Source organism: Ctenopharyngodon idella, chromosome 5, assembly GCF_019924925.1.
Source record: "Ctenopharyngodon idella isolate HZGC_01 chromosome 5, HZGC01, whole genome shotgun sequence".
NCBI classification, from domain to species: domain Eukaryota; kingdom Metazoa; phylum Chordata; class Actinopteri; order Cypriniformes; family Xenocyprididae; genus Ctenopharyngodon; species Ctenopharyngodon idella.
In genome coordinates, this window is record NC_067224.1 from 36,873,415 (window position 1) to 36,897,991 (window position 24,577).

The 24,577-nt window shown below is 35.8% G+C and overlaps 1 long non-coding RNA gene across 5 annotated transcripts; it reads right to left on the minus strand.

Annotated features, from left to right (window-relative positions):
- Window positions 1-6,683: 6,683 nt before the first annotated feature.
- LOC127513293 (uncharacterized) lies at window positions 6,684-23,388 on the minus strand. Of its 5 annotated transcripts, none has more exons than XR_007930374.1 (9): window positions 23,374-23,388; window positions 18,475-18,569; window positions 18,329-18,383; window positions 17,632-17,773; window positions 12,205-12,314; window positions 11,855-12,065; window positions 11,609-11,710; window positions 10,466-10,592; window positions 6,684-8,082 (listed from the first exon to the last, which is right to left on the minus strand). It is a non-coding gene; the product is annotated as an uncharacterized LOC127513293 (long non-coding RNA). The 5 variants fall into 5 exon arrangements; XR_007930375.1 differs by lacking the exon at window positions 23,374-23,388 and adding an exon at window positions 21,081-21,095; XR_007930372.1 differs by having other exon boundaries at window positions 18,329-18,569.
- Between the last annotated feature and the right edge of the window lie 1,189 nt (window positions 23,389-24,577).

A 24,577-nucleotide genomic window follows, 5' to 3' on the forward strand; every position in this document is an offset into this window, starting at 1 on the left:
AGAAGTGTTTAGATCATGCATGTCGAGATTACCAGAACAGTTAGTACCATGAAGAAAACCAAAGAGCAAATTTCAGAGATGCTGCCTCTGTGGATTTCAGTGCCCGTGGGAATGGATTGATTCTGGAAAGCGAGTTGAATGTTGCAACAGGCTGTGCAAGCTGAGAAATATTACTTACTTTGGAATTCATTAGCAGTTTTTTTTATGTGAAATCTGGTCATTTTGTCTTCAAAGTAGAATGCATTCTTGTCTGTTTTTGAATGCATTATTCAAGAAAGAAGTTGCATTTTAACAATATAAATTTAAAATGGTAAATAGCCCAGTCATGTGACCAAGGCTGGATTGCTCAGAATGGCACAGAATATTTAAAAAATTGATGAAGAATTTCATAACTTTTTATATACATATTATCAATGCTTCATAGTCAACAGGCAATATATTTAACATCTCATGCTTTTAGGAACGAGACATTTAGCCCCTAATGGGCCACAGTCCTGCAAAGTCCTGCTCAAAAACACCTGCCATGTAGTTTTAAGTAATCCTGAAGGCCTTCATTAGCTGGTTGGTTCATGTGCATGTGTTTAGTTCAAGTTGGAGCTAAACTCTGTGAAACTGAGTTTGACACTTCTCAGATTTTTCTTCAAATACCCCATTAATCTCACAAGCAATTGTTAAATAGAGGCTGTAATAAAGACAAAATACACAGTGTAGAGTTTAAAGGTGAAGATAAACTCTTGAATTAGTACAAAAAACGTACTCCTTGACTTTCTATGGAATGGATTAGAATGTGACTGAATACATCCTTTCTGGTGTCATTCATCATAATTTTACAAATTTTACAAAATTTTACAAAACTATCACAATTGATAGTTTTCATTTAAATAATTATGTTTATTCTTAGTTCAATCATGACAACTCTCTGAATAGTTTTAGCATGTTATTGAATATGGCAATGTATTTGGTCTTGGTGGACTAGATCTGCTATGCTGCTGCTGCAGAGCAAATATGGACTTGCTACTGCCAATAGATACACATGCTGTGAGCATGTAAGATATCCTGTAGCAGATCTAGGCAGGTGGAGCTGGGGAAGGTGGAGGGTTTCAGAGGAACTCTGATAGCACACTGTAGGACTAGCCTACAGCAAACAATGAACCAGATTATTTAAATGTTGAGCAAGCAACCTCATTGGCTGCAGTATCAGCAGAGGTCAATCAGCTTGTGCCATGTGGTAATGATGTGATTGCTTGCAGATGGCATGTAAAGGACCTATTGGCCTCTGTCCTCTAGATTTAACTATGACTGAACTAGATATTTGTACTGATATATATTAGGGTTTTAATGTAAATTAATGGTGTACATTAGAGTTTTATGTTACAATTTAGATGAATTAAGTCTTAAGTAATTACCGACCTATATTGAAATTACATTTTTTATCGAAAATTTTTGAGAAGGTTATTTTACCACGACTTGTTCTGTACTTAGATGCAAATGCTGTTATAGATATATTCCATTCAGGTTTTCGGTCCCTCCATAGTACATAATCTGTCCTCCTTAAGGTTTTTGATGATAATTTATTAGTAGTTGATTCTGGAAAGGTAGTTATCCTTATTCTACTCAGTCTCACAGCTGCCTTTGATACCAGTGATTATTGCATTTTGATGTTGGTATTGTGGGTACACTGTAAAAAAAAAAAAAAAAAAAATCCTGTAGAAATTACAGTAACTTACTGGCAGCAGTTCGCCAGTAAATTACTGTAAATTGAACTTACAGTAAAAATACTGTATTAATATTTACAATACCATTTAACTTGCTGTAAATGTATTTACAGTATAGTATTTTTTTTTTATTTTTTTTTTACTGTAAAACATACAATAATTTTATGGTCTTTACTCCAGCAATATATTTTAATACAATCAAAAATATATAACTTTGCACTGTAAAAATTTCCTGTAATTCGTTGACCACTTTTTCTATTTACTGTAAAGCTGTACAAATTGTAAATCACTGTATCAACAGGTCTCAGTAAATAATAAAAAGAAGCAATGACAACTGTGTAACTTTTTAATTGTTTTTAATTGTTTAAATGTAACACTTGAAATAACATTTTAATATTCTTACAGATTGAACTTTCAGTTCTCTTCCCAAACTTTGATTTTCCCAAACCCGCGGTAACATTTATACATAAAAGTTTCATATTACAGCATTTTAAAACAATTCATGAACAAATTCAGTCATAAGAACAATCTTAAAAACTTACAAATTCAAAAAACTCTCCACAGCAGAATGTATTTGTTCTTAGTATAGCTTAAAGGGTTAGTTCAGCCAAAAGTGAAAATTCTCTCATCATTTACTCCCCCTTATGTTGTTCCAAACCCGTGAGAGCTTTGTTCATCTACAGAACCTACTGGCTTAGACAGGTTTAAATCATAGATGAAGGATAGATCATTTTCAGTTTGCATTGGAAATTTGTGCTCTACATCAGCTAAATTACATAGTGGTGTGCCACAGGGTTCTATACTTGGCACTATTTTATTTTTGTTGTACATGTGCCCTTTAGGCTCAATTTTTTGTAAATACAATATTATGTATCATCTATACGCAGACGACACTCAGTTATATATTCCAATAGATCCGAAAGACTCAATTTTTTGGTGCACTTGTACAGCGCTTAGGCGAGATTAAATACTGGTTGGCGAGCTTTTTTCTTTATAAAACTAAGTGTGTTGTCTTTGGACCCTCTTCTGCCTCTAAGGAAATTATAAGTAGGTTGGCCTCTATGTCGATAAGTGTTTCAGATCATGTCAAGAATTTGGCTGTTATCATGGATTCGGCTTTGGTTTTAGATAAACAGGTAACTAGTTAAGGCGGGATTTTATCAACTCAGAATTATTTCTAAACTGAAACCAGTTCTCTCCTTTAAGGACCTGGAGTCTGTTACTCTTTTTTTTTTTTTTTTTATCATCACACATTGACTACTGTAATTCTTTAAATATATAGTAGGTATCTCACAGGGTCAGTTATCTCGCCTTCAATTAGTACAAAATGCTGCGGCCAGACTTTTGACTCGTACAAAGAAGAACCTCAGTTTTGGTTTTTTACACTGGTTGCATGCAAAATTCAGATTTGATTTTATGGTTCTGTGGATGGTTTTTAAAGTGTTGCATGGTATATACAAAATATATTGTTGACCTTTTGATACCTTATCAAAATACAAGAAATATGAGATCTTCTAGTCAGATGATTCTTCATATTCCTAAAACTAGATTAAAATGAAAGGGTGATTAGGCCTTCTCTGTGGCTGCTCCACGCTTATGAAACCCTCTTCCAATGCACATTAAATCTTCCCCATCTGTGGATGCTTTTAAGTCTAGTATGAAGTTGTATCTTTTTAGTATGGCTTTTAGATCCGATTAGAGTGAACAGGATTTCATTTTGTTTGTGTGACTGTATATAATTGCTTTTGTTGTATTAATTATGCTGGAAAGCACTTTGGTCAATGGCAGTTGTTTTAAATGTGCTATAGAAATAAAATTAGTATTGTATTGTATCTTATATTGGTAAATGAATGTTTATTGCATTATTTTAGTGTCATGTGTTTTGTATTTGTGTGCATGACACAGTGTGCACCTTCTATATATTAGTATTTACCTCAGCTTGTGGAAAAGCTGCTTGTGATGAGCTTTGATTCTACATATGACTTTATCATTACCGCCTGTGTTTTATGGTTATTGTCCTTATATTATAAAAGTACAAAACAGATTTTTAATACTTCAGTAAGTTGGTGTATTAACATTATATCAGTTAATGAAATATATGTTACTTACTGTTAATTTAAGTTCAATACATAAAATATAAATGATGCTACCTAACCACAGCTGCCCTTTTTTTATTATTATTATTGTCTTTTTTTTTCTTTTTTTTTTAACAGTGTGCACAATTGTTTGCATGTATGTGGACCTCCAGCATGTCCCCCTTTTAAAGTGAGCAAATCACTTATTATAAGCTTTTTAGAAAAGAAAAAAGGTTCTAAGTTGTATGGAATAGGATATCTGTTACCACATTGGAGCAACTCCTGCATTTTACGAACAAATCTGTAAACTGATACAACGTCTGCGTGGGCATCTAATGACGAACAGCTATCCCTACTCAATCCCATAACGTCCTGCTGCATCAATACTGAGATAAACCTAGTGATCCTCATCTGACGTGATTTCATAACTCACAGACACACACACACACACACACACACACATGCTAAGCTTCACTGATGACAGTTCAAGGGTATGCAATGGCATGCCTGGCAGAGTGTCCGTGATTTAGGAGATTATTTCACATCCTCTGCCATCCTGAGATGGATGAGGATAAGATGCAAACAGCTGTCAGGCAGACTGTCGTTCATTCAGATTGTGCTGAGAGCTTCATGAACAGTCACTCTCAATCCACTAATCCTGACATACATCCATTCACCTTGCAGTGCTTATATGCCAGGCAGATCAGACATGGTTACTACTAGTTCCACTTCCTTGTCTACATCTTAGTTTTACCACTGAATAATACCATGTTCTCTAAAATATGTGCTCACTTAAAAAGTAGACACAATGTGTTGAGAATTATTGTCTCGATTAATACAATAAATAATATTAATACATTTTAATGTTTGATTTTACATTTTATATTTAGCAGATGCATTTACTTAATGCAACTTACAAATAATATACATAGAAATACATACTTATGTATACACATTTTTATATTTATACAAGTGCATATACAGCACATAATGTGCACATCTGTAACTAAGACTTTGTTTTAAATTCTTTTATTTTAAATTCTTAATCCTTATTTCTGTTTATTTTTGTGTTAAATATGTATGCCAGAGCCAGTATTATTTTGAATTAGAATTTATTTTTATATATTTAAAATTTTTATATTTAATTTTAATTAAAGTTTTAGTAATTTTGTTGTGTGTTTTTGTCATTTTTATTAGTTTATGTAAGCAATAAGGTACAAGAGGCTGTGCTGTATCATGAATAAGTCACGGCTGAAGGGCGTTGTTAGGCACGACACGAAGCGGACCCCTGCAACCCCTTCAACCATGACTTATTCACGATACCACACTAGCCTTGAGTACCTTATTGCTTTTATAAAACGGTTACCACACAATACAAATATTAAAGCCAAAAATATGTATCAATGCAACTTTCATGAAGTAAAATCACTAAAAGCCTTCCTTCCGCCGGAAAAAATTGTCCCTGACCATGAACAGCAACAGAAGTTACATTTTCACGCCATTAGATGGCAGCAAAGACTGTCTTTATGAGTGTGTCAGTCAGTAGCGAAGACTTTTACATTGAAAAGACTGAATGTTGTGAACACGGAACAAGACGCAACTGACAAATGCTTTGACTAGCGCTGTTAGTCACGGGAAAACCCCTTAACTGTTAAAAGGACAAGATAATACATCGGACATTTAAACAGATTTTTTATTATGAACATAGGACTGACCTAAAGGAAAATTCTAAATCTGAATGCAGGTAATAAACTCGCTCAATCGATCTCTTTCTCACAACACTCTTCTACATAATACAGTAAGCTTCAATGAACAATATGAATGAGAACAAACATATGTTTACGTTGCTAAGAGTGGTTGCTAAGGGTGTTGTGGAGTGATACACAGAACCTTGGGTGAAGCGGTCATAGCCGTGTTTTATCGTGAATAAAACACAGCTATTGACCAATCAGAATCAAGGACAGGAACTAGCCGTTTCATAAATAAATAAATAAATAAATAAATAAATTTTGTTGGTTATTTTAGTACTTGAACTTAAAATTAAAATGAGAAATGTTGCCTTGGCAGCTAGCTGAAATAAAAAAGGTTTAAGTGTATAATGTATAATGAAAATGTTTTTTTTTTATGGTTTTAGTTTTAGTTAATGATAAGAGCTCCTCAAAACAACAAATTCCTTGTGTTTGTGCACACTATTCTATTCTATTCTCCATTTATCCATTATCCAAACTGCTTTATCCTTATTAGGGTCGCAGGGGGCTGGAACCTAACTTAGCGCCTTAGGCCACAGGCAGGGAAACACCCTGAATGGAAGGCCAGTCTATTCTATTCTATTCTATTCTATAATAATCACAAGCAATTTATCATATAAGAGCTAACAATACTCACAGTACCGCCATGTTTCAAGGACATTTTAAGGACATTTTTGTAAAAAACAGCACATTTGTTACTGTGTTCTGTCACTTCTTGATTTATCAACATTTCTTTAACTGTAAGTCCTTGTAATGTTTACTAGTTATGTAGAATAAATGTGTCTTTAAAAATTACCACCTACACATAAGTCAGAATAATGAGCAGGGATTGAGATTTGGAGGAAAGTGATACACCACTATGTAGAAATTGAAGAGTGTGATGAGGAGGAGCTTAAACAGGAGGGCATCAGAGAGATGTGACTCATGACAGAGAAGCTCTTCTGTGTACTGCAGGGTTTCCAGGGCTATATTTAGCTTTCGAGTTGCCATGTATGTTCTGATATATGTGGAAACAAGCTAAAATGCATATCCTTGTCCCTAAATTCACTCAAATACTGCCATATCATTTGTCACGTTTTTTGAGATTTGTGTAAGGGCAGATGATAGGCTTTTTCACTTTCTCAATGTCATTCATACAAAACAAAGACACTTGAAAATATATGTTTATTTGGTAGTAAAACAGCACATTAACAGATTGCAATATCAGTTGAACACTATCCAGGATGATGTGCTTAATTTTAAACTATGCATTTTTAATACAGAAGATAATACTGTATTTAGCTGTATTTCACTTAGAAACATTTCAACAAGATCATCAGTCAGTTCATTTGTGGTTGTTTTTTGTTTTGTCTTGTTTTGTTTGTTTTTTTGCCTTATGGAAGTTCATCAATATAAAAACATAATCTCTCTATCTCGAGAATACTGAAAATGTGAATTTAAAAGTAAGGTAAAGGTAAGCTTGCATAGCGAGCTGATTACAGTTAAAGTTATTTCACATTTATCATGCTTTCACATTACATGGTTAATAAATACAAGAATATACATGTGCAGATCACTACTAGAAAAACGACGCATATCAGATGTAACAGGCTATATACCAACTCTAGTACAAAGCACATTAGTGATAAAAGTCATCCTCATATGCTGATCTTACACACGCTCATCTTCTATGCCTCATAGTTGAGCAGAATTGAACAAATGACATTACATGTCATCTGAGTCTGCAGTTCAACCACTTCACCACAAGTGGTCGCTCTTGACTGAGTTTTTACTGACTCTCCACTTTCCGTCCCAAATGACATACTATATAGACTACTCACTGTTACTACTATATGCACTATATCATGTATTTTACGGTATAATGTGTGACTGTTATAAGGTTATTTTGTCATCCAGCAGTCCCTCCCTTGCCACTACATAAGGAAAGCTGCAACTAATAAGTGCATGAAGTAAATGCATTATATGGGTAATGGCTATTCTATGTTATTTTATAGTATCAATAGTATGAATAGTTTGTACACAGAAAATTCTAACAAGAAATGTAGTTCTTGATAGTCATGTAATTCTGAGCAGTATCTTTTCTAGTTTGATCCCTACTGGATCCAATTGTGGACCTTAACCTCATGTCAGCCTTACGCAATAATACGAAGCATAGTGTGCTCAGAAGTCTAAGGTCTGAACAGGCAAATATTTCAGGAAATGAATCGACTACCAGTAAGAAATGCATTTGATTTTATCAATGCAGGAAATGATGTTAAAAGGTTAGGTTCCTATATGCATTGTCTTTTAATGGCTTATTAAAACAGATCATTTTGATAAGCCATGTAATTATGATCAAGTATAACTGACAATAATAATGTGCCAAACTACACAGAGCCTGTTGCGTTTTTATAGTAAGAACTGATTTTACACCTAAAAACGGCATGTCAGTAATATTTCTAGGTCACGACAAAAAGGCAAACATGCAAAGAAATGGACAAAAATGCCCCTCCATTTGCTCTCAGATTCAGCTCTTCACTGACATCTTAATCTTCTTTGGTTTTCCTGAAAAACAGTGAGAGAGATTCCCTTTAGTTCATTCTTTAAATTCTGTATCATATTTGATACGCAAATTTCAAAGGCCTCTAAATTGTCAACATTATCATCTTCTACATGCCTTCTGTCATCTGATTTATATTTTATACTTTTTTAGAAAGTAAAAGGCCTTTTAGTAGCCTATAATTCTAAATATTCACCTTCAGGTTGTAGTACATGTGTTTTTGCTATGAAATCTTTACTGATTTTTATAAAATAAATGTAATATACTTTTTTATCGTTAGTAATATTTCAAGATGAACAGTTGCTGGACTGAACCAACATTTGGTAATCACAAAAAGGAAAAAGTTGGCTACATTAATAGAAAAAATATTTATTTCATGTTCTCAACAAGTGCATGTTGGTGAGAACATGCAAAAAAAATAAAAATAAATAAATAAATATATATGTATATATATATATATATACACACACACATTTGTGATTGTGCAGATGATTGGAAAAACAGCACTCTTGCTAAAGTGATAATCCTATATCATTGGCTTATGTTATATAAAAACAGGAACTTATTTATATTGAAGAGACCTTTTTAAAGGATATTGGTTACTTATTCCTCAAGACTTGAGTGTTTGTAGAGGCTGTTGTTTCGACCCTGATTTATTGCAATTTTGAGGTGTTATATTGATTTTAGAAAATAAACATGTAATTGCTCTCTCACAAATCAACTGTTTCTTGTTGTTCGCTAGCATTTATCTTAGGTGTTGAGGATTAATGCATCTTACAGTTTACTACTGTTAAAATCTGTTAAAAAGATACTCTAAGACTTTACTAAAGTCATATTTAGGGCCCGAGCACCGATGGTGTGAGGACCCTATTGTAATTGCTCGGCCAATTATTCTTCTTATCCGAAATGAATCACATTTTTGAGGGCCTAAACATGCTCAAAAACTCATGAAACTTTGCACACACGTCAGAAGTGGTGAAAATTTACATCTGATATGGGTTTCAGAATTAGGTGTGGCAAAATGGCTCGATAGCGGCACTTACAAAATTGCCACCTACAAAATTTCAATTAAGCGCCCTTAATGCTACATTTGACGTACAGGTATGAAATTTGGTAGACACATTTAACAGCCCAATACCTACAAAAAAGCCACTGGGTGCAAAATCTGTAAACTCAACAGGAAGTGAGATATTTTGAATTTTGTCATTTTTGCCATTTCCACATGTTGTACTTTAATGAACTCCTCCTAGAGCTGTAATCAGATCAACATCATATTTGGTCAGTCTAATCTAAAGGCCTTTGCGACGTTAAATTGAGAAGATCTTGAGTTTTCACTGAAGGGCGTGTCTGTGGCGGCCTGACAATTTTCGATGTTTCGCCATGAAACAGGAAGTTGTTGTAACTCAGGTATACAATGTCAGATCTGCCACAAACTTCAAGTTTTATTAGAGTCCTGGCCCGAAGACATCTACATGGCAAAATTCAATTACAGTCATAGCGCCACCTGTAGGTAACAGGAAATGACATGTTTTACATTATGATTAAATCCTCATAGAGATTCAAACAGAACCACATCATATATGGTCAGTCTAATCTTAAGGCCTTAGTGATGTTTATTCGAAAAGATCTTAAATTTTCGCTGAAGGGCGTGTCTGTGGCAGTCTGACAAAGTCTGATGTTTCCCCATGAAAGAGGAAGTTGTTGTAACTCAGGCATACAATGTCTGATCTGCCCCAAACTTTACATGTTTGATAAGAGTCCTGTCCTAAAGACATCTACATGCCAATATTCAGTTAGCCATAGCGCCACCTGCTGGCAACAGGAAACGACATGCTTTGCACTGTAATTCACTCCCAGAAACATATTTTAATATGCCACGAAGTACCAAACATAATAGAAACACATTAAATCATGCAACACTTGGCTAAGTACTAATGTTTGCGATTAACGCCACGAAACAGGAAGTTGTTGTAACTGAGGCATACAATGTCCGATCTGCTCCAAACTTCACATGTTTGATAATAGTTCTGGCCTGAAGACATCTACTTGGCAATATTCAGTAATAGTCAAAGCGCCACCTGTTGGCAGCAGGAAGTGTGGCACTTTGAAATGACTTTGCCATGATTCTCCTGTATTTATTCGCTTACATTCATGTCACCCACTGTTCACTGTTTTCCTAAGGCCACCGGGTGGAATTGGTGACTTGTTGTAACATGTAATGGAGTTATTTTCACTGTGAGGTATCTGTACTTTTACTCAAGTATGGTTTTCAGGTACTCTTTACAACTCTGATCTGGATATCTGAAACTATATATAGTGATAAAGTGAAAAAAGTCCCCTATTATATTACTGCTCTGTATAAAATACATACACATATAAGATAGGTACCTTTTGAGTCGTGCCGATGATTGATTTAGTGTCGAGTCTCTGGATCGAGTCCTGACTGACCCAGGAGACCTGTTGTATGGAGTTCTCGCGTACTTGGGTCCCCTTCGATTCCCAGACCTCAGAAAATCTACCACAGATTAGAAAATCAATGGATGGATGATTAATCTCAAGTTACTGTCATTACCATTAGTCACTACAGCCTACAGTTTGCTAGCTAGCTATGCCTTCGTCACACAAATGCATATTACCTGGTTGCGATAATATTCAAAACAGCTCGCTCTACTTATTTAAATTTCCTAAAAACGATGATATGAAGAAGAGGTGGATTAATTTTGTGAAGAGCCATCATGATGGAGAGCTGACAATCACCACCAACACCTGCCTTTGCAGTGATAATTTAACACCGGATAGTTTTACAAACTTTCATCAGAGACAACTGGGATTCACTGATAATCGAGATGGTCCTCACTGCAGAACACGAGATCCAGGGGGCGAACTCCTCCCACTTTACATATCCCTAAACCTACCCACCTCCGCCCCCTGGATTTAAACCTACCCATCTCCACCCCCTGGATCTGGATCCAACTCCTCCCACTTTTACATATCCCTAATCCTGCCCATCTCCACCCCCTGGATCTCATGTTCTGCAGTGAAGAGCAACTGGAACCGATGATATGGGGCCGAACAGAGTCTCTCCCATCCCAGCCTTCATCCTCCCGTCTCGCGGCACTGACATCTGGTGCCACAGTTGGCAGTACGTGCCCACCAATGAGTGAAAGTTGCCTTGTGTGCTTGTTATAATTAATAGGTATTCCACGGTAACTCTACTAAATTTTGTAACCCTCTAAGGTGATTTTTTTTTATATGCATCAGTATGTTTGACTCATTAGACAAGTAAGTTGAGAAAGACAGCATCTTTCTCGCAAGTGGGCGTGGTTTCAGCGCCAACAGCAGACAAGCCCCCAGTGTTTGAGAGCAGAGAATACAGCTTATTTTTTCAAGATTTTCATAACTTATTTTATTTACTTGGCAATTTTTATTATCATTCAAATTCGACTGTGTGGTAAATAACACATTTTTCTGTGGTATGACAAACTCAAAACACATATTATATATTAAGCCATACACATATAAGATAGGTACCTGTTGAGTTGGCACGTTGATTTAGTAGAGTCAAGTCACGGGATCGAGTCTTGACTGACACAGAAGGCGTGTCGTATTGAGTTCCCGTGTTCTTGGATTCTACTACAGATTAGAAAATCAATGGATGGATGATTACCTTGCTATGTAGATTTTACAATATATTGTGCTAAACATGCTAGAATGCAGAACATCCCTCCAGTTTAACATACTATTATATATAGTACTTACAATCAATTGACAAAATACCTTTGTCTTCAATGATTCTAAAATTTGGCTTCCCAACTGGATTAATGGTCACTTTTTCTTTGTCTTTTTCTGTTACTTTTTCAACAAACAGGTACATGTTGGGTTCAGCCACTGATTTCAAGCTCCGCCAGTCATTAGTTCCACTGTCTACCCATTGAAATAAGAACGTTTCGTTAAAGATATCTTCCTTGAAGTCCTGTTTTGGTAATACCTGTGCATGTGAGAGCCAGCAGACCTTGTTAAACATTTCAGATTTTATAAAATCAGAAATTAGAAAATAAAAGCACAAGATACTAATTGACACCATGTCTAACAATATTCTAAAAAGAACTCAGTGTCTGAGACCTTACCTTAAGTTTTACCTCTGTACCATCAGTTACAGGGAAAATGGAGTATTCTCCATGCTCAAAACAAAACGCCATGAATTTGTTGGCTCCATTACGAAAATAATACACCTTGACTGAAGAAGAAAAGACAAATTATATTTCTAGCATTGTATTAAGTCACTATGGAAACATTTTTATTAATAGGCTAATTAGTAATTTTCACTGAAAACATCAACAAAATTATGCTTTACATGCTTTGGGGGCTCGAGCCCCTGCCCTTTTTTGAAATTAATGCCACTCTCAGACAAATAGCAATGATGATATTGTGGTCAATAATTCAAATGCATTTGAATTATAATTAACATGACAATGTGTACAATACTAACTAATCGCTCAAAAGTCTGGAAATTTCTGTTTATTTTTACGTCTATTTTTACAGTCTGATGCTGCATTCACACCCAATGCGTGTCGGCGTTAACGTTTCTTGTTTACTTTCCATCGCGTCAAAGAACTTATACTAACAAGTGAAGCTCAATAGAACGTTCCATTGCAGCACCGGCGCCCAGCAGCAGCCCTACGCAGTCCACTAGTTTCTATGGCAATATCAGCTGCTTTGTTAAAAAAAACGTACATTAAAGCTAAAATCCAACCTGAATGATGACAACACAGAAAAAAATACTATCACTAGTGATCATCAAAGCCTTTTAACAGTTTATTTTACAGACTTTGTGTTTAAGTCGATTCACAAAACCTTTGCTCTCTAGAAACCCAGTCAGTTTGGGTTAAAATTCTTTGAAGTTCAAGTATTAGCATTATGAACACTGAAATAATAGCCTACCAACATATGAAATTAAATTAAGGACATACGTCAAAAAAATGGGAATGTTAATAAATAATAATAGAATAATAAATAGACAATAAATATATAACAGAATATAACAGCTTGACAGCAAACTGTTTTTGCAGTGTTGTCTTATATTAATGTCCATTAAAGCAAGACTATGTTTAAAAAAAAACAAAAAACAGCCACTGTGTCCAAAAGTGGGAATTATGGGATAACAGACACAGCAATGCATCATGTTCTATAAGGTCATTATGTTTGTAGCGTGATCCATGGGATACTATTTCTTCACAAGGTCTGAAATATATCATCTCTTCACTGGTTACCTATTAAGTTCCGTATCGATTATAAAGTACTGCTAATGACCTATAAGGCTCTAAATGGTTTAGCTCCTGTGTACTTAACCGACCTTTTATCGCCCTACAATCCTTCACGCTCTTTAAGATCACAAAACTCTGGACTTCTGGTTGTACCTAGGATAGCTAAGTCCTCTAAAGGAGGGAGAGCGTTTTCACATTTGGCTCCTAAACTCTGGAATAGCCTTCCTGATAATGTTCGGGGCTCAGACTCGCTCACCCAGTTTAAATCTAGATTAAAGACACATCTCTTCAGCCAAGCATTCACATAATCCATCTCATATCAGATCAATTGCACATGACTATCTTTGCTTAATGTTATGAACAGCAGCTATGCTAATTATTCTCCATTTGCTTTTCTGTTTTACCTCGGGACGCCCGTCCCGAGGTGACTAGAGAGTACATCAGTTTCAGTTTGGATCCAGCCTCTTAAGAAGACCTCAGATGACTAAAACTTTGGAAGAGACGGCGCCAACTCCTGCGAGGACTTCAGAAGATGCAACATCTGGATCAACACGCACATTCACATTCTATAAATCCTAATTATTGTTAATATGTAATTCATTTTTCCAGGAGCTCTTTGCTTCTACCTCCAATTACATTGCTAACAGTGATTGTATGTTAATCGCCTAAATTATTACATTATTAGCTAACTGCAGTCTCCAAATTGTAATGTTGATATGCTTTCTCTGTAAAGCTGCTTTGAAACGATATGTATCGTGAAAAGCGCTATACAAATAAATGTGAATTGAATTGAATTGAAATATATTGTACGTTTTAATCCCCTGGATCACGCTACAAACATGATGATCTCAACTTTATTAATTATTAATTTACTAATTGTTCACCCAAAAATGAAAATTCTTTCATCATTTACACACTTTTAGGTTGTTTTAAACCTATATAATTTTTTCTGTCATCATTTACTCACCCTCAAGTTGTTCTAAACCTGTAAAAATGTGTTTGTTCTATTGAACACAAAGGAAGATATTTTGAAGAAAGTTTGTAACCAGGCCGCTTTGGGGCACCATTGACTTCCATAGTAGTAAAAAAAAATTACTATGGAAGTCAATGATGCCCCAGAACTGTTCAGTTTCCCACATTCTTTAAAATATCTTCCTTTGTGTTCAACATAACAAAAAAAATTATATAGGTATGAAACAACCTAAGAGTGTGTAAATGATGAAAGAATTTTCATTTTTGGGTGAACTATCCCTTTAATAGTAAATATGTAAAGTTGCATAAAATGGAAATACTCAATACCTCAGATGTGTACGTTAATGGTTGGATTCCACAACTGATAACATAAAATATATATAGGCTAAGAAAATACATTTAATGTAGGTGTCATAAAATTTACTGAATTTGAGAAATTTTCTATTGCGTTTCTGATTTGGCTGTGAGATTCGCCGATTTTGGGTGCGTAAGGTGATGGATTCTATCCAATTGGCAATTTCACCCCATAATGGCTGCCACGCTACCAAAGCGCCACCTAGTGGCTGTTACCCAAAAAGCATCAGAGTTTCGCCTCTTGGGCGATTATATAGATAGACCTAGTGGAGTAATATAGTAATGGTAAATTACTCCACTAGGGCTGAAATATGTTTTAATCCACTGGATCACGCTACAAACATAATTACTAACATAATAATCATTAATGATCTTACAGAACATGATGCATTGCTGTGTCTGTTATCCCATAATTGCCACTTTTGGACACAGTGGCTGTGTTTTTTTGCTTACATAGTCTTGCTTTAACAGACATTAATATAAGACAACGCTGCAAAAGCAGTTTGCTGTCAAGCTGTTATATTCTGTTATATATTTATTGTCCAACATTCCCAATTTTTCTGATGCATGTCCTTAATTTAATTTCATATGTTGGTACTAATTCAGTATTTATAATGGTAATACTTGAACTTCAAAGAATTTTAACCCAAACTGACTGGGTTTCTAGAGAGCAAAGGTTTTGTAAAAAAAGTGGAAGACTTAAACACAAAGTCTGTAAAATAAACTGTTAAAAGGATTTGATGATCACTAGTGATAGTATTTTATTCTGTGTTGTCATCATTCAGGTTGGATTTTAGCTTTAATTTACGTTTTGTTTTGTTTTTTTAACAAAGCAGCTGATATTGCCATAGAAACTAGTGGACTGCCGAGTTGCTTTCACCCCAAAATGGCGGAAACGCAGGGCTGCTGCTGGGCGCCGGTGTTGCAATGGAATGTTCTATTGAGTTTGGCTTCTTGTCAGTGTGTATTCTTTGGCTGCGTTCAGCCCTGACGAAACGTTTCAAAATGTTTTTAAACGGAAACGGAGGTGGGTTGAACACCGTGTTCTGATGTCGCATAGCTGAGAAGGCCATTCTTTGTTCTTTTTGAAGAATTGTCGGAGCCTGATGAAGTCGCCGTTAGGCGTTCTCCAATGGTAAGAGATACAGACCCTCTTATCTCCCTATAATAATACGATCTCTGGTTGCACACCCTTTCCAGGAAACATGTCGTTCAACCCGGAAACCGTAGCAAAACGTTGCGCACCGGTTTGAGCTTGAACGTGCCCCTATAGGCTCTTGAGCCATATATGGTTCTTTCACTGAGTGCCTATGGCTCGACGGAAGAAAACAAAACAAAACAAAAACATTTTTTAAACTTAAAAAAAAAAAAAAAAATTAACAATAATCTAAGCTAGTGTGTCGATTTAATTAAAAATCTATATATTATATAGGCTATTTTAAATATAACATAATTCATCAATGCCCGTTTGTCACGTAGCCTAGCCTATATTACACCAACCAATCGTGATCTGGCACAACAAGTTCAAATTTCATTGGACAATGTGAAGTGGAGCGGTAATTTTCCGTTCTAATTCATAAATCGGTTGAAAATTACATGGACAGGAACTTACATTTGTGGAGTGATTTCTGCGGTTTGTCTTGTTTTATAAATCAAATTGCATCGCTGACGCTGATTGTAACTGACAACAAAGCACTGCACAAAACCATGCAGCACCAAAAGTCACATTAATGGTAAGTAGTGTTCAAATCATTTAGTGTATTTATGTATGTTGATACACCGTTTACTATTTGATGAAACTATCATAGTTAATGAAGCCCAAGTGCCACCTACAGGCTTATTATGTGAAGTGTAGGCTGGCGAAATGGTGACTTGAAAGGACTTTATTATATTACCATTTTTGATAATTAACAGTCTAAGTCTTTTATGGTCATCAAGACTGCATTCATTTGATCAAAAACAACAATACTGTGAAATATTATTACAATTTAAAATAATTTTTTTCTATTTTAATATACTTCAAAATTTAATTTATTCCTGTGATCAAAGCTGAATTTTCAGCATCATTCCTCTAGTCTTCAGAAATCATTCCAATATGCTGATTTATTATCAATTTTGGAAACAGTTGCGCTGCTTAATATTGTTTTTGCTGTGACCTACTTTTTTCAGGATTCTTTGATTAATATAAAAATTTAAAAATAACAGCATTTTTTTTTCAAAATAGAAATCTTTTCTAACAATATAAATTTTTACTATTACTTTTTATCAATTTAACACATCCCTGCTGAATAAAATTATTTCTTTCAAAAAAGAAAGAAAAAATACTGACCTCAAACTTTTGAATGGTAATGTATATTGTTACAAGACTTATTGCAAAAACATAAAATTGTAATGTATCCAAACTTTTGACACACACACACACACACACACACACACACACACACACACATATATATCTTCTTTTTTTTTTTTGCCCCTTTTTTACATTTGAGCCCCTGCCCCTGAGGAACTCTCTGCACGTCCCTTTCTCAAGTTATGAACGAACGTTCTTCAAGTAGCTTAACATTAGTTGAATGTTCATTTAAAGTTATCTGGTCTTTAATAATAATTATTTTTACATCAATCACGATACATTATATTTTTTTTAGATTTTAGTTGGACGCACACTTGCAAAATTATAAAATAAGATGTTCACGTTCCTTTAACGTTTGCATAATCAAGAAATAACGTTTTTAAAGCATGACGTTTTGAGCGTTCCGAGAACATTCAGAAATAGGCTAACGTTTTCATAACTTAATGGGAACGCTAGAAAAACATTTAGAAGTTATTTTGGTTAGCAAGATACACACTGCTTTTCCAAAAATCACCGGTCACCAAAAATCTTCAAGAGTTATCACTGAGATCAGTCCTGGATAAGCAAAGAATTATACGAAGCATTCAGTGGGAACAGCACACACACAGTACCTTTTTCCGTTCGATGATCCAAGACCAGCTGATGGGATGGAGAGGACTTTCGCTTTCTCTCAATGCACACACACTTTCCATTATCCACTGTCAGTACCGCTGGTCTAACGTCGTCGATTTTCATTTTGGAAAGGTTCTTTCACTGATAAAGAAATATATTCATATAGACAAACCGGTAATATAGACTGTAACAGCTGAAGACCAAAAAGTAAAATTAAAAAATTTGTGATGATGTGATCTGCGAAAACCCATCACATGGTGAAATTTTACCTATCACATGTTTCAATACCATATGAAAGCTGGAGCCCTTTCCTACTTCTTTCATAGCTTGTCTGTACCAAAAGTTATGGTTATCTGAAGTCGGCTGATCGGTTGCCAAGCAACGTTTTGTGTTCTTTGCGAGCGAACGCAACGTTTCTTGAGGAAACGCGAAACATTTGTAAGAAAACGACAAATAATTTCTCCTCCCTTCTTATTTCCAATTCACCATGGCTCCGTAGTAGCCTACTACATAGGTCGCATTATCAACACATCAAAGAGCAATAGAAGGTAATACTGACTGAAGGGTGTTTGACCGTCATTTAACACAGCCTATATAAAACAAATCTATTTACGACAACCTTCTTGTATCTATTTTGCAGCACTCTTTAAGAATAGAATTTGCAAACGATAAAAAAAAAGCATGAATATAGCCTACCTCAGCTGGTTTTCGGATAATTTCTCGTCCTCGCGGTTCTGGACCAAACGAGCGTCTGCAGAGAACAGTGATGTTGTGAGCAGTTATAAGGCAGAACTGCTCTTAAAATCCAGCATGCCCACGTTTACCGGATCACGCCCCCTCACCGGAATCATTACTGCAGGCTGTGCTCCGATCTGTCTCCGTAGCCTATTTCCAAAGTTTTGGGAAGAAAGTTGAGAATGCAGCGCCCCCTACAACACTGCAACAAAGACGATTGAATAAAGGGAATTTGATTATACCTCCCACAGTATTAACAAACTACAACTTGTCTCAATTGCAGCACCATTTATGAAACGTTTTTTTTAATATACAAATGTACAAAGTGGAATTAATCAAGATCTATGTAGCCTATAAGCATGCAGAACAATTACATTTATCTAATGCATTGAGTTGACTTAGGTGTTCAGATACTTCAGACTGATTTCCAACCTTGGTTGCATGGAATATTATGTTATTTAGTGCAAGTGCTTAGGGTTGTTGTAATTTGTAACAATACATAAGAGAGGAGACACCATTATACATTTTGCATTGTGTAACTTGCATTGCAATTTGTTTATTGCAACTTTAACGTGCAAAGAGGACGTTTTTCTTCCTAAAGGGACTAAAAAGAGACTTATGCTCACACAGGGGCGATTCTAGGGTCAGAGCTTTAGGGGTGCTGAGCACCCAATGAGCCCCACTGCCACCACCCACCCTCTTTTCACACAAAAACAAAAAATATGTCTATTGAAAAATAACTTTAGCATTTTAACATTGATTCAACTAACTCCAAAATCCAGATTTCTTTTTTTCTTTTTTCTGAGACCTTTTCAGAACAACAGCTTAATTGTGAGAGTTCACACAGACAGCCCCCTGTAACAAACACAAAACCTTCTTCACTCAGCTGGTTTTCCTGACTGTTAACTCCATGTGCCTCCTTTTGTATCAATAGTCATCAGATTGGTTAGATTAGATTCAACTTTATTGTCATTGAACAAAGTAACAGGTACTTGGAAAACAAAATGTAATTCATCTTCTGTAAATTATTTACCAATGGCCATCTCTAACATATCTGGTTGCACGCCTGTCTGAACTTTCATAAACCAATATAAGTCATCAATAAATAATAATAAAACAAGCTTCACATCAAGAGCAAAAAAAAAGAAAAAAAAGAAGGTAAAACCAAAAAGTCCAAAATATCCAGATTATTTACAGAGGTCTTGAAAATACTTAGAAAGATATAAAAAAAGAAAGAGAGGGAAATCTTTGAAGTACTTCCCCTGAATCCCCATTTGGCTCTACTTTGGGAGAGTTAATCTATGTCGCCGCACTTTGAGGGTGGCAAACCTGTCAATGACCCTTTGGTGTTCAATTTTTTCAAGCAACTCCTTCTCAATAGACATCACAGCTAGGTGCTGGAGTCTGCTTTGGCCTGTGGTCCTCCTGAGCCATGTATGGAGCCGACGCAAGGCACTAAAAGACCGCTCACATATTGTCAAGGCAACCTGCATAACAGCTTTCAGTGAAGGGAACATTTCCGAATCTAGGAGTTTGTACACTGCTAGCATGTCCTGAACTGTACCAGCCTCACACTTGCGCTTCAGAAAGTTTTTTGCAACTATCACTTCCTCTGACTTAAGTTCAATATGGTAATGCAGAGCCAGTGCTGTCAGATGAGGCTCAGACGAGAAATGACCTGAGGTTGGACTGCATGCCTGAATTCCATTGAGCACATCCTCATTCACACCAGAAAAACACCTCTCAAGTTCACAGATCATTCGGTCCAGACAAGGAAACAAAATTTTCCTCTTGAGATCTCCATTGTAGGTTTGAAATAAATAATTAAAAAATAAAAGCAGGGGACCATTGCCTAGATAAGTAATTTGATACAACAACAGCTGGTTTGCATTATCTGTTACTTAAGCTTGCTTAACACTTTTCAGAAGAACAAAAAAAAAAAAAAAACAAGACAGAGGTCATTATGGACTGTCCCTAGCCTCTCACCGGAATCTGTCTTTTTTCTTTTAAAGAACTGTTGTATGTCCATTGCTCACTGGCAGGCCACACACACACACACACACACAGAGAGAGAGAGAGTAATGCTAGGAGTTGAGGAGTTAAGCCTGGTTCAGGTTAAATCCTCTGTGTGTGAGGAATGAATAAATACAGCAAAAGAAAAACATTAAACTTTCTTTTATTGTCTAGTTTGATAGTCAGCCACAACTGAAAAATAACAGATATAAATCTAGGAATGAATAACAATTCATTTAAAAAGCCACAGTGAGTGTTTTCACACATACTGGTGGTATACAGTGAAATGTCGTTTGTTTTCACTCTGGTCCAAACGCCAGGGCTTCATGTTTCCATGACGACTGACCAGAAAAGACGCACGTGACGTCATGTTCACATGACTCCCGATTGTTAAAATGAGTATCAAATTAACGATAAACTTTAACAACAGAGACACACGTACGCACTACACAGGTACGCAGTTTATTTGTCGTGCTGCTGTTTTTGTTTCACGCTCTAGCAGTTAATAACCAGAACTGCATGAGTCTTGCGGAAGAACATTGTAACCGGCGCTACTTCTCTCCGTTTATGACTATGGACGAGTCACTCAGGTCCTGTGCTACTCCACAGCGACGGCGACCCGCTGGACTAAAATAGTCCGAAAATAAACACTTATTATAGGTGTACCATGGTGATTCAGGATAGTGACTCCAGTACTCACCGATATGGTTTCGGAATCGGAACAACTCTAGGTAAAAGGAATGAAGTGTGAGACACAGCTTTGGAGCAACTTAGTTGATTCACAACACTACATAACGGGTTCTCACTCTGCGTGTGTTGCGCGCTGGATGACGGTCGTGCTGAGCGGTGCAGGTACAGAGGAGAAGTAGAAGAAGAGAAGAGGATGACACCATTTGCTAAGGGGGATGTTTTCATTTTCATCCTTAACACATACATTTTAAACCACAAACTACGGAGTATGTTTTGGACATTATTTAACCTTGTAAAAGACAAACAAAAATTTTAGAATAACAACATTTCTGCTGAAGCACCCCTAAAATGGGGCTAGCCTCGCACATGTGCTCACATTTAAAACTTTGCACTTTGGGTTAAAATACAACTAGTTTACAAAAAGGGCAATAGAGGTCAGTGGGAGGTTGATGTATAATAAGTATTTGTATTGGAAGGGTTCCACTTTCAGCTGTAAAGCTGTAAAGTTTTACTGTATCTGATCAAATTGACAAAGGTGCCTTAACAAACACTAGCCTACTGATACTGTTAGATTTAATCTGCAAATTCGTAACATTTGTGCTGAATGTTTTTTCTTTTCTAATACGTTTTGACCTACTGAATTTTTTTCTTTTCTTTTTTTTTTTTAAGAATTCAGTTTGGTTTTCAAGTATTATAAAGAGCTCAGATTACACATTATTTAGCCTTTATTTTAGAATCAAATCCAAGGCAAACAGATTCCAAACAGTATGCAAACTTGTTTCTGCCACAAAATAAAAATAAAAAAGGTAATTGTGACTTTCTCGAAATTCTGACTTTTTTCTCAGAATTCTGTCTGCCTAATGTGCTCTAATCCGTGCTCACATACTGCATTTTAATATATTATAATATAATATATAATATCATATAATATATAGTATAGCCAGATGTCCAATAAAGCTGTTCTCATTTCCTATATATATATATATTTTTTGTCAGACAACAGAACGAGTATGATATGAATTGAAGTGAATTACTATATTTTTATAGGCTAGGCTATGTGTGTAAATAGGTTGTTTGCAATCACGTGGTTCTGGTGACGTGCGAAATTCAGGTGAAAGGCAAACAGTGATGGAGAAAAGTCCATACTGTGCTGGCATATCACCACATATGTTGGACGTGATCCTTATGTTATGAAGAGGAGCGATTTTTCTACTGAATTGAAAGACTGGCCTGCCATTGAGGCGGTAGATATAGAGAATGTGAAGCTGCCGTCACGCCGTGTTCAGTCAAAGTCCCTTTAAGACAAGTAATTTCACTTGGCGGCCATCTTTGAAACACTTCTCGGGCATTCAAGTGCAGCTCCTATCTCTTTGAATGGGGAAACATCAAATTCTCCAAAGCTGTTTGCCAAGCTTTCGATTAAATTTAATATTTGAAATCTTACAATAACTGTGTTATAAATTTTGTTTCTAAATGCTCGAATCATGACAAAAAAAACGGTATTATTTAGGCTGGATCAAGCTAATGCGCATGCGCAGTCCTAAATGTGCGTCTCTTGTGCCACATTTCAGAGGCGCGCGTCTGACCGGAGCTTCTAACGGCTGCTGCAGTGACGCGATGACTTTACCAATCGGCGACTGGCTCTTATTGGGACTTATTCCACTATATTGCGCGTTGTACTTTCTCCCATTCAAAAAACAATATGAGTGTTTTGTGTTATTCTATAGTCTTTGGTTCAGTTCTTGTCTGGTTTGTTTATATCGTGCTGCTCTTCTGCTAGTGAGTTTAGGGCAGTATTTAGATTTTCTGTCGTGATTGTGAAAAATGTTGCCATTGTAGGTCATTTATGCTGAATCGAGAATTACAACAGGAGCTCACATCATCGTACAGGGGGAAAAAACTGGATGGTGTAATACAATTTTCGCCTTTTCTACGTGTAAAAACACACTAAGGGAAGGGAAGCAGGTTGAGGAGGTGATGGGAAGACGCCGTATAGCAAATCTAATAATGTCACTGCTTATCACTAAATAAAATAATCACATAGCTGATTTTTGTATTTTGTTTTGGTTTAATAATTAACACTACATTTGCAAGTATGACACTCACTCGACTGTGAATGATTACCTTGCATGCAGCCACTTCAGAACTTTTCACAAGCTTCTATGGGTTTGATTTTGGTTGTCATTTGTTTAAATAAATACAAAAAAATACAGTGTGTCGGTGTCTGTTCGCTGACTGTGACCCTCCGATTCTCCTCCGTGGCCATATGGGAAAGTGAATATTTACAAAGACAACATACTTACATTTACACCCTTAACAAAACCGATGCAAAACATAGGAATTTTGAGTTTGTGATAGGACACCACTCCCTGCCCTCCAGCCGCATTCCCCGCTGCAGCAATGACGTCATGTGCGAACAACCTTTTATCTGAAGCCAGAGAGTTCGGATAACTAGATAAACTAAAGCTCTGTGATAGTGAGTAATATAAGTGATAATCACAAGAGAAGAATGGAAATCAAAACGGTCAAACTAAATTCTTTAAATATAAAACAAAGGAGAAGCAGATAAGTGATGAGTCCGTGCGGCAACACTGTGTGCTCAGGTGTAGCTTGCTCATTCACAACTGCCAGTTTCCGGTGTTGTGTAATATCAGACTATAGAAGAATAACATTAAGTCTTAAAGGGACTTAGATAATATTCATTTCCTGTGAAAAACTGTTCCAATGGGCGGGGCTTACGTACATATTCATGAATATTCGCTCCGCTGTGGACAAACGAATGAAACGCCTAGAAGTTATTGTTTTATCTTCGGATCACAACATGTTTGATAGATTATTTCGATAAGGTAATACAGCCGAATAGACACGTGCCCCATTTACATGTTCAACTGTTCATAATCTTTACATAGGCTAAAATGATCGGCTTTGCACGTGCTTTTATTAGAAAGCTTTTATCATGGTTTTATGTCATTGTTTTTGCTGTGTAGCAAAAGCACATATTTCTGTTTTTCCTCGTTGTTTGTCGCATCTTTTGAAGTTGTAAAATGTGTCTCTGTAATTGTTTCTTTTGCAGCATCATGACTTTCACAAGAATGACTAAAATAAAATTCAGTTTTAATAAAGATTTTTAAATGTTCTCTGACGTTGTTTTGTGTTCACTATTGTCAGTTTTCAACCACTTAGGTCATGCTGAAAACACATTTAGGCTACTGTGTGCATTAGGTTATCTAAATTATTTGACTAATATTTACTTATATTGTAAATATTGTTTTTTTTAAATCATTTTTATAATTAAGACAGGATTTATTTTATGAATGTAGTGCTGTATAAGTAAGGAACATATTTAACAAATACAAGTTGAATACATTGTTCTGAGCAGCCTAGTGATTTTCTTTACAGGTATTTTCCTGTGTTAAAATGCAAATCAAGAGAGACCAGAAAATAGTACCAGTACCTTAAACAGACATTTATATATATCTTTTTTTAAATCCCTCATTTTATTCATTG